Raw genomic sequence first — 9,362 nt, forward strand, 5'->3', positions numbered from 1 at the left:
GTTCCACTCCTGTGTCTTCACCAGGGAAGGACTTGGAACAAAGACGTGCACCTTACTACGAAAAATTGTGGAGATGAACTGAGCAGTTATTGATTTATCTGCTTATGGAGATATATATCAAACATTTCTGGAATCCTGTTAGTGGCTTTAAAATAGACAGGTAGGCCAAACAAACTACAGCAGCAATAATGCTGCTATGGCTTAGGTATGGTTTAAGTTTGTCCCTATCAAAACTCGTGTTGAAATTTGATCTCTAGGCTGGGCAAGGTGGTTCATGCTTATAATTCCAGCACTTTGGGAGGCTAAGGTGGGCAGAGCGCTTGAGCCCAGGAGTTCAAGACCAGCCTGGGCAATGTAGCAAAACCTCATCTCTACAAAAAATACAAAAAAATTAGCTGGGTGTGGTGGCATGTGCCTGCTGTATCTTAGCTACTTGTGGGGCTGAAGTGAGAGGATTGCCTGAGGCCCAGAAGTCGAGGCTTCAGTGAAGTGTCACTCCATCCTGGGTGACAAAGTGAGACCCTGTCTCAAAAAAAAAAGGAAGGAAGGAAGGAAAGAAGGAAGGAAGGAAGGGGAGAAACAGAGAGAGAGAGGAAAGAAAGAAAGAGAGAGAGAAGGAAAGAAAGAGAGGAAGAAAGAAAGAGAGAGAGAGAGAAAGAAAGAAAGATGAAAGAAAGAAAGAAAGAAAGAAGGAAAGAAAGAAAGAAAGAAAGAAAGAAAGAAAGAAAGAAAGAAAGAAAGAAAGAAAGAAAGAAAGAAAGAAAGAAAGAAAGAAAGGAGAAATTTGATCCCCAGTGTAGTGGTGCTGGGAAGGGGGGCCTAATAGGAGATGTTTGGCTCATGGCGGCAGGTCCCTCTTGAATGGCTTGGTGCCATTATTTTGGTAGTGAGTTTTCCCTCTGGTAGGACTGGATTAGTCCTCCTGGGAATGAATTAGTCCCCAGGAGAGCACTTTGTTATAAATGTCAGAAGCTCCTCAGGTTTTGTCTCATCACACGTTTTTGCTTTTCCTTCTGCCATGTAATGATGCAGCATGAAAGCCCTCTCCAGAAGCCAGGGCCATGCCCTTAAACTTCCCAGTCTACAGAGCTGTGAGCTAAATAAACACCTTTTTTCTTTTTAATAAATTACCCAGCCTCAGGTATTCTGTTATAGCAACACAAAACTGACTAATACAAACACTAAACCCAAGAAGAATCCTACAGAGAAAAGGAAACATAGTAAGTCAATGTAATTCATGCTATTTATTAATTTTACTATATATGTTATCATGATTTTCCTCAAATATTAGTATGTCAGTTAAAATATAATGAAAACCCAGAAATAAACCTTTGGCCACTGTGCCAGATACTGCAGAATGACACACCATAAATACTACCCTAATCTCTTCCTAGTATACTTCCCAGGTTACTGGAAGACGGAATGTGACATTTCTCAGACTCAGGTGAAGCTAAGGTTTCACATGTGACCTGGTCTTCACCAACCAAATGCACCTACATAAGACATGGAAGCCAGATAGGAACATTGCAAGGCACAATCTATAGGGCTGTCTGGCAAGTAAAGTGGTTGGTTGAAGTGTGTGGTTCTTCGGTAGAGTTTTAATGAAGGTTCTAGTATTTAGTCTGTATCCTTATTGGTTCAAAGTGGCAGATGGTAGGTGACTGGAATTTCCACACGGCAGTCCCTTTATGCACCTGAATATTTCTCTCATGTATTATCAAGCCTGGTTTCTGGGTCCTTGAAGAAATGTTGTAAACTATTTTGCTATCAAAAAAAAAAAAAAAAAAAAAATTTCTGCCTAAACTAGCAAGAGTAAATTTTGTTTCTGTAACCAGGAACCATGGCCAATTGGTACCAGAAATGGTATGCTGCATGGTACAAGTACCACTGATTTAGCAGAAAGATTTGGGCTGTGTGTGATAGGACTCTGTTTTTAATGTGGTAGCAAACTATTTGGTTAAGCTGCCAACTGCTTACGTTGAAAAGCAGACTCTTTGCTGACTGAGGCCATAGTGTTAAGGGAAATAAAAGATACATTCATACTGTTTGTAGGTGGTGGTATAGTTTTGCTATTTTCAGCAAAGTCTTCTGAGTTAGGTGAACTCAGACTAGAATCAAACATTCTGAAAACAGAGGTGGAAGGAAGCAAAGATTTGCTAAGGGAGACATTCTCTGCCGATACTTGCTAACAACTCTGATGAAGAGTCCAGTGATGTGGGCCTTGCAGTGTTGAAAAAGTCATCTACTCTGTACTTGAAATTGAGGAAGTTTTAAGCTGTGGCCATGAAACTGCAGGCTTAGCAGGAGGTAAGACTTGTGCTTTGTCATAAAGCAGCAGTGATATTGTTAGCAAGAGGTGATAAATTGTATTGCCTCCCTACCTAAGCCTATTATTTCAGATGATCTCAAGGCAGACACCATTAATTTAAGGGCCAGAGGGATGGGCAGAGTACAGAGCCCAGTAAATAAAAACTGAGAATCTGCAGCCTTGAAAACCATGTCTGGGCCAGACTTTTAGCTATGGTAACCTGTACATGGAAGGGAATGGAAACAAATCAAGCCTTCTAAGTGTCTGAAGAAATTAACATCCCAAAGAAACCCCCAACTTGGTCTGCAATAATCTCATTCTTAAAACTTTAAAATAACCCCTGTGCTGAAATATTTCAAAATCCAAGAGGTCTCTAAGAAGGACAGCCTCCCCTGTATCTGTCTCAGATACATTTGTTGAGGAAAACTGTCAAATGTGAACCTTCCAAAGGCAGATCCAGGAACAGCAGAGGGCAAAGCACTAGAGAGAACATTTGGGAGAAAGAATCAGAGGCTACCAGGTTGGTCAATCAAGGAACTTCCCGTATTGCCAAGAAAAGGAGTCCTGGCTATTCCTGCTTAGTAGGTTTTGATAATTACTATGGAATGGTGACCAATGCGAGTTCCTCATTCTTCCTTTTCCAAATGGACAGACTTATTGCAGTGATCCTGATCCTTCTTCACAGTTGAAAATGTAAGTGTGCAGTGGCTGAAAGCACGTCTGTTTACCAGCCTTCAAGGGGCCTCATCGGACCTTCCTGGGGAGTGCTGCATGTCACCCAGAATTCTTAAGCAACAGATTTGATGCAGTAACCAGAAGACGCGTAAGTCTTGTTCCCTTGAGGGAGGCAGTGAGCCTGTTCAGTATGTGGAAACAAGGACATGCAAGTTGGTTTAGAAATCGAAGAGGCAGACCACAGGCAAAATTGTGAATTGCCTGCTGTGGTGTTTTTAAAACCTGTTCACAAATTATTTGCTACTCATCCCTTCAAGATGACTTTCCTCTTGAGTGTGGAATGAACTCAGTGACTCACTTCTAATTAATAGAATAAAATGGAAGTAACCATGTGTGAATTAGGAGACCAGGTCAGAAAGGACACTCTGGCTCCACCACTGTCGCCCTTTCTTGGACAGCTTGCTCCAGTGGAAGTTAGCTGCCACATCATGAGGATACTCAAGCAGCCTGAGGAGAGGCCCATGTGGCAGGGATCCGAGGCCTCCTGCCAACAACCATGTGAGGGTGCCTTCGTGCAATTCTATCCTTCAGACCTAGGCAAGCCGTTCGCATGACCGCAGGCCCTGCCAATACCCTGACTGCAGCCACAGGAGAGACCTTGTGTCAGAACCATCCAGCTAGGCTGTTCCTGCATTCTTTACCCCCAGAAACTGTGAGATAAGAAGCGTTTCTTGTTTTAAGCCACTAAATTTGGAAGTGGTTTGCTATGCATCAACAAGGAATAACAATTGAGTGTTCCAGTGGCTCTACATACTCACCAAAACTGGTTTCCTCTTTTTTTCCTTTTGTAGCCATTTGTCTTGAGTGTGAAGTAGCATCACACGGTGCTTTTGATTTGCACTTCCCTGATGGCTAATCCTATGGAGTATCTTTTCGTGTGTTCAATGTACATCTTCTTTGGAGAAATGTCTACTCGTATACTTTGCTCATTTTAAAAACCGGTTATTTGCCTTTTTATTATTGAGTTGTAAGAGTTTTTTATGTAGTCTACCTATGGGTCCTTACCTGATACATGATTTGCAAATATATTCTCCTATTCTATGGGTTATCTTTTCATTTTCTTGATGGTATTCATTGAAACACACAAGATTTTAAGTTTGACTTCAGTCCAATATATCTATTTTGTTACTCATGCTTTCAGTGCCATAACTAAGAAGGTTTTGCCTAACAGAGGTCACGAGGATTTACTGTAATATATTCTTCTAAGAGTTTAACAGTTTAGTTCTTACATTAAGTCTATGTTTCATTTTGAGTCAATTTTTGTATATGATGTGAAGGAGCTCAATTTCATTCTTCTGCATGTAGACACCTAGTACCATTTGTTGAAAAGATGATTCTTTCCACCACTGAATTGAGTGAAATCGTGTGTGTGTGTGTGTGTGTGTGTGTGTGTGTGTGTGGGCGCGCTCAACTTCTCTGTGAAAAGAAAAGCTACATGAGATTTTTATGTTTCTTAAACTTCTCTAAAACAGACAGGTCAGTGTCTATGTCTTCTTTTGAGAGTCAAGCAATTATACAAATAGTAAGCTTACATCATGCTTTCTTTATATCTTTCTTCCCTTCAGAACCCTGAATAATTTGGAAAAATATAGTGTATTGCACTTTTCTTTAGTTGAAGTCTGTCTAAATATATCTCTAAAAATAATAGGATCATGTTTTTACTGAATTGATTCATAATACGGTCCTATGTTTGTGAAATCCCTTAAAGGAAACTTTCATATGCATTTACGACAGGACTGCCTAATGAGAGCTGCTACGCCATTTCCACATAAAAGGATAGGTTTCATGTAATATTTACTCTCAATCACTTAGACATATCAAACTGACACATCATTAAAACTGACAGGTTTTCCTTGCTTCGTTGAGACTTCTTGGCTTTTCTAACCCCTTAACTATACTAGATATTTTCTTGTTTTGAGAAGGAATAAGATGGCATAAACCACATATGCATTTCATTAAAGTATCTGCCTTTTTCTTGCACACGTTTGGCTACTTGTACACAATCATTCTCAGACTTTTTTTAAAAAAGATACAGTTTTCAAGATTCATTTTAGCGTAGAAAATGAGCGCTGTGGATTTGCCAGTCTTTGGCACTCGAATTCCAATGAAACCAAAAGGGCTCCAATCTCACTGGGGAAAGCTGCACAGTAACCTGCAGACAGGGTGTCTAAGCATCTTCATGTTAGCTCTTTAGACTTTTCTTGGTACTCAGGTAGCTGCAGCAAATCCTTACTGCAGCTTCAGGTAGGCGACTGCCTCAAACGAAGGCCGGGGTGGTTTTTGTCATCTACAAGTAACTGGGCATAAAATAATTAGACAGCAAAACCCTGGACTTTTACAGCTAGGAAGATGCTTGGCAGTAACTGCATAGAAGAGGTAGTTTCATATTGTAGAGAGAATTTTTTTAAAGCTTAGTCAACCCCAAATCTATAGCATTTTATTTCTGCCATAAAAACAGTTTACATTTACAGTGTACCACCACAGTTAATAGAGATAGAAATAGTTGTAACTACAGCATCATTAATGAAGACACAGTACATAAAATGCAAACTTTCCTGATTATCTAATGGGTGTAAATGTCTAAACACAAGAAGGTGGTCTTTATAACCTAACATAATTCAACACTAATAATTGGCATAAATAAACTCTTAGAGTTAACACAATTTAGATTTTCCTCTTAAGAAAATTTTCTTAAACTATATTATTAAATATTTCCTACGTTCTCTGGAGCTGCACTACCCGATATGGTAGATGTTAGCCACATGTGGCTGTTGAGCCCCGGAATATGACTAATCCAAATGGAGATGTGCTATAAATGTAAAAGACACACTGGATTTTGAAGACTATAAAAGACTGTAAAATATCTAATTAATGATTTTGTATGTTGTATAGACATTGAAATGGTAATTTTTGATGTATTGGGTTGAAGTACATTATGATGATTAATTTTACCTGTTCCTCTGTACTTTTTGAATGTATCTACCAGAAAACTTAATATTCCATATGTGGCTCACATTTGTGGTTCACTTTGTTTTTATTGGTCAGTGCTGCTCCAGAGGCTAAGGGACTGTGGCTAATAACGTAACTGCATTGGGGTTCCATTTGTCTGTGATCTATGACGTTACACATATTTCCCCCCTCAAGTGTCACAGTTCACTCCATAGTATAAATACGGGCTCAATACTTCTGAATGCATATTTTTGTTTTCTCATACCTCTCTACTGTTAAACAGTCTACGTCCTCTCCTGAGAACCCCTTTTCCCACTTTGCCTACATGGCTAATCCTTTTAACCTTTTAATGGCCAGTGGAAGCATTATTTTCTCTGCAAAATGTTCTCTGAACTCCCTTACCTCAAGCCAGGATCCCAAGAGAAAGATACATTCTGTCCTCTGGGGTATGACAGTATGTTGGCCAATATACTGAATGTCTATTGCTTGCTGGGCACAGGGATAGGTAGCTAGAAGTCCCCAAATGTCAATGAGAGGGATATGGACCCTGTGCCTGTACTGCTTGCATTCTACAGTGGGATACAGACAAGCAAATGCCCACTCACAAAATGGTTTTGAAAAATGCTATACAGGAGAGATTTAGAGAATACACCAAAGGCATACCCCTCCCAGACTACATCTCTGTGGCAGATAGGTATACTGAGACTGAACTATAAGCATGTGGTCCCACAGGAACCCTGGACGTAAAACAATAATTAGGTGTTTAAGTATATAAACCGAACAGCATTGTTTTCACATCACAAATGATTCAAATGAGATTTGACTTCAAAGTACAAATTACCAAACAGGTATTCTTATATTACATATAATGCCCTAGTATCCTTGCAATGACTCTGTTAGCCAGGAAATTTAGGTATTGATTTATTTTAAAAAACAAAGAACAACAACAAACAAAATAGTCTCCACATAATTAGCATGATTAAGTGAAAATGAATTCCACAAGAGGTGTGCAATTTACTTAACACTCATGCCACTATCAAAAGAGTTCAGGATTTCAGTGACTGGATTTTTGTGGGGTTGAGAAAACAGAATAATAATAAGTGAACAGCTTTGGGAAGTCATCTAGCATATAGCAGTGGACTTTTTAACACTAGTGTTGGAGGGCTGGAAAATTCTTGGCTTGTTGGGCAATCTCCGTGGTTCAAAACCTGGTTAAGAAGTAAGAGGAATGCATTTAAAAGATAGATTTGAGTAGTCCAAATATCTTTCCAAAGTCTATGCACTAAGTGTGTGTGCACCCTACTCCTTGGTGAGCCATTAGTCCCTTACCCAGAACCTATTAAGTTTACTTTAGACAGAATTGTGACAAGTGAGGCTATCTGGATTCCCAGTCCGCACTAGATTGGAAGTTACCAATCCGAAGATGAGGAGAATGTTAGTGACAGCTGTGCTAGTAACAGTAAGGACAACAGATTGTCAGTTAGTGAAGGGGGAGAGAGAGAAATCACAAAGGGCAGAGATAATCATTAAGTCATAGCATCCTAGAGTCCTTCGGTGTAGCGACTGATAGCTTTTGTACCTCCTGGGAGAATCCCTAACACCTAGGAAGAATATAGAATAGGAACTGGATATATTTCCTGAATCCACTACAACCTACTACAATAATTACTTTTAATAAAATTGACATTGAATTGTCAAGAAAATGCTAAATGATGTTCAATAAACCGCTTAAGAGAAACATTTGCAATACATTGTAGAAAATCTTTGTATTATGGTTAAAAATAATTTTCGTAAAAAAAGATTGACCCCCACTAAGGGGCCAAGCTCCAATTAACGCTGGTCATCACTGAATTGAAACGGTTTGCTTTGTACCATTTCTGAATAAATGATGCACTAAAGAACAGCAGCCTTTCCTAATTTGCCTACAGCAGATTTTGAATTGTGGTATATGCAAAAATATGGTATTATATGAGGTTTAACTATAAAAATGGCAACAGATTGCATAGTTCAATCACTGGGGTGATGCAAAATAATTGCTTTAAAATGTACCATTGTCACTAAGGAAAACATCGGTACCATGTGCCCGGCACTGTGCTAGGTGCTAAATTTATTAAGCATTAATTTGAAAAATTGCTTTCACTTTCAATACTGTGACAGTATTCTAAAACTCTCATTCATATTTTTAAGGTTAAGTGAAATTTGCAGTACACAATACAGTCATTACATAACAGGCATAGAATACAGTTTCATGACTTGGATAGTTATTGTTTTTTAAGCGCATTAGCAACTCCATTTCCAAATGCTATCGAATTCTTCAGGATACGAAAACCTACATGTAAGAATGGAGTGCCTCATCGGCTCATTTGTCTTATGTAATAAGTGTTTTAACACAGGCATGCCATTTCAGAATTTCGGGTGAGACTAAGCTATACTTCAGCTTTTTTGTGTCAAGCAAAAACAATTTCAGCAACAACACTGGTTTCCCCTGGTAATTTTTTTCATGGCGAATTACTAAATGCTAGATGCTCAAGTCAAAAAGAAACCTGACATCTGGGGAGGTGTTGAGGGGGTGTTAATAGTTCTAGGGAGATGTTTGGGGAGCGCTGAGGCTACGATTTTTTAAACAGCAAATACACGGATAAGGGGAAATTATGGTTTCGTATGACTCTCTCCTCCCTCCACTTTCTCGTTTCACCAGTCTGTAGCCCCCCCAATTTAGAGGCGGGTTCAGCGAGACTAGGCTGCAGGAAACCAAGAGGCTCCACCGCGCTGCCGCCCCGGCCTCGTGATGTAATTGTTATTTCTTATTCGGAGACTGAACCGAGGAGAGCTGCTGAAGAAGTGGCAGCCCTGCTCCTTTTGCCTTGTCTGGTTGGGTCAGATCCTTCCCGGGGATGATGTAGATTGGCTGACAGACTCCGCTGGAGACTTCGCAGTGACAAAGCAGCCGAGGATTAACCCTGCTCCTGGGTCCTACGTCTGTCCAGGGAGCTGAGCGGGGCGCTCCTCAGGTCTCCTTCCTAGTTTTCCTCCCGGAGTCGCTCCACATGAGGGCTGGGTGCCTACTACGTGCTGGGCGTGGGGTCAAAGTGACCCAGAGTTCGCGCCCGCGCCCCCCAAGATTAAAGCAGGACACACAGATTACAAGGAGATAGAAATTGGGTAGGGGGTGAAAGGGGGCCCAGGGAGCGCGTGTTGTCGGGTGAAGGGAAGGAGGTAGACGTTTAAGGCGCCAGCACCCAGGCGGGGACCCTGGGGCGTCTGGGGTGCCCCGGTCCCCAGGCTCTGCCCAAACGGGAGCATTCGGCCTGGGTCCCGAGAGCGCTTCCCCGGGTTCCCAGGAGGAGCTGTCCAGGCGTCTGCAGCGGTC

At 40.8% G+C, this 9,362-nt stretch overlaps 1 protein-coding gene across 2 annotated transcripts in view; it reads left to right on the forward strand.

Moving 5' to 3' along the window:
* The first annotated feature begins 8,817 nt into the window (after window positions 1-8,817).
* The window catches only part of NRIP1 (nuclear receptor interacting protein 1), a 107,076-nt gene continuing 106,531 nt past the window's right edge, over window positions 8,818-9,362 (forward strand). For both annotated transcript variants that reach the window (XM_011953427.1, XM_011953428.1), the window contains exon 1: window positions 8,818-9,003. The gene's annotated coding sequence lies outside the window, so the exon portion shown is untranslated. The remainder of the gene's footprint in view (window positions 9,004-9,362) is intronic.

The sequence above is a fragment of the Colobus angolensis genome, unplaced genomic scaffold (assembly GCF_000951035.1).
Source record: "Colobus angolensis palliatus isolate OR3802 unplaced genomic scaffold, Cang.pa_1.0 Scaffold360, whole genome shotgun sequence".
NCBI classification, from domain to species: Eukaryota; Metazoa; Chordata; class Mammalia; order Primates; family Cercopithecidae; genus Colobus; species Colobus angolensis.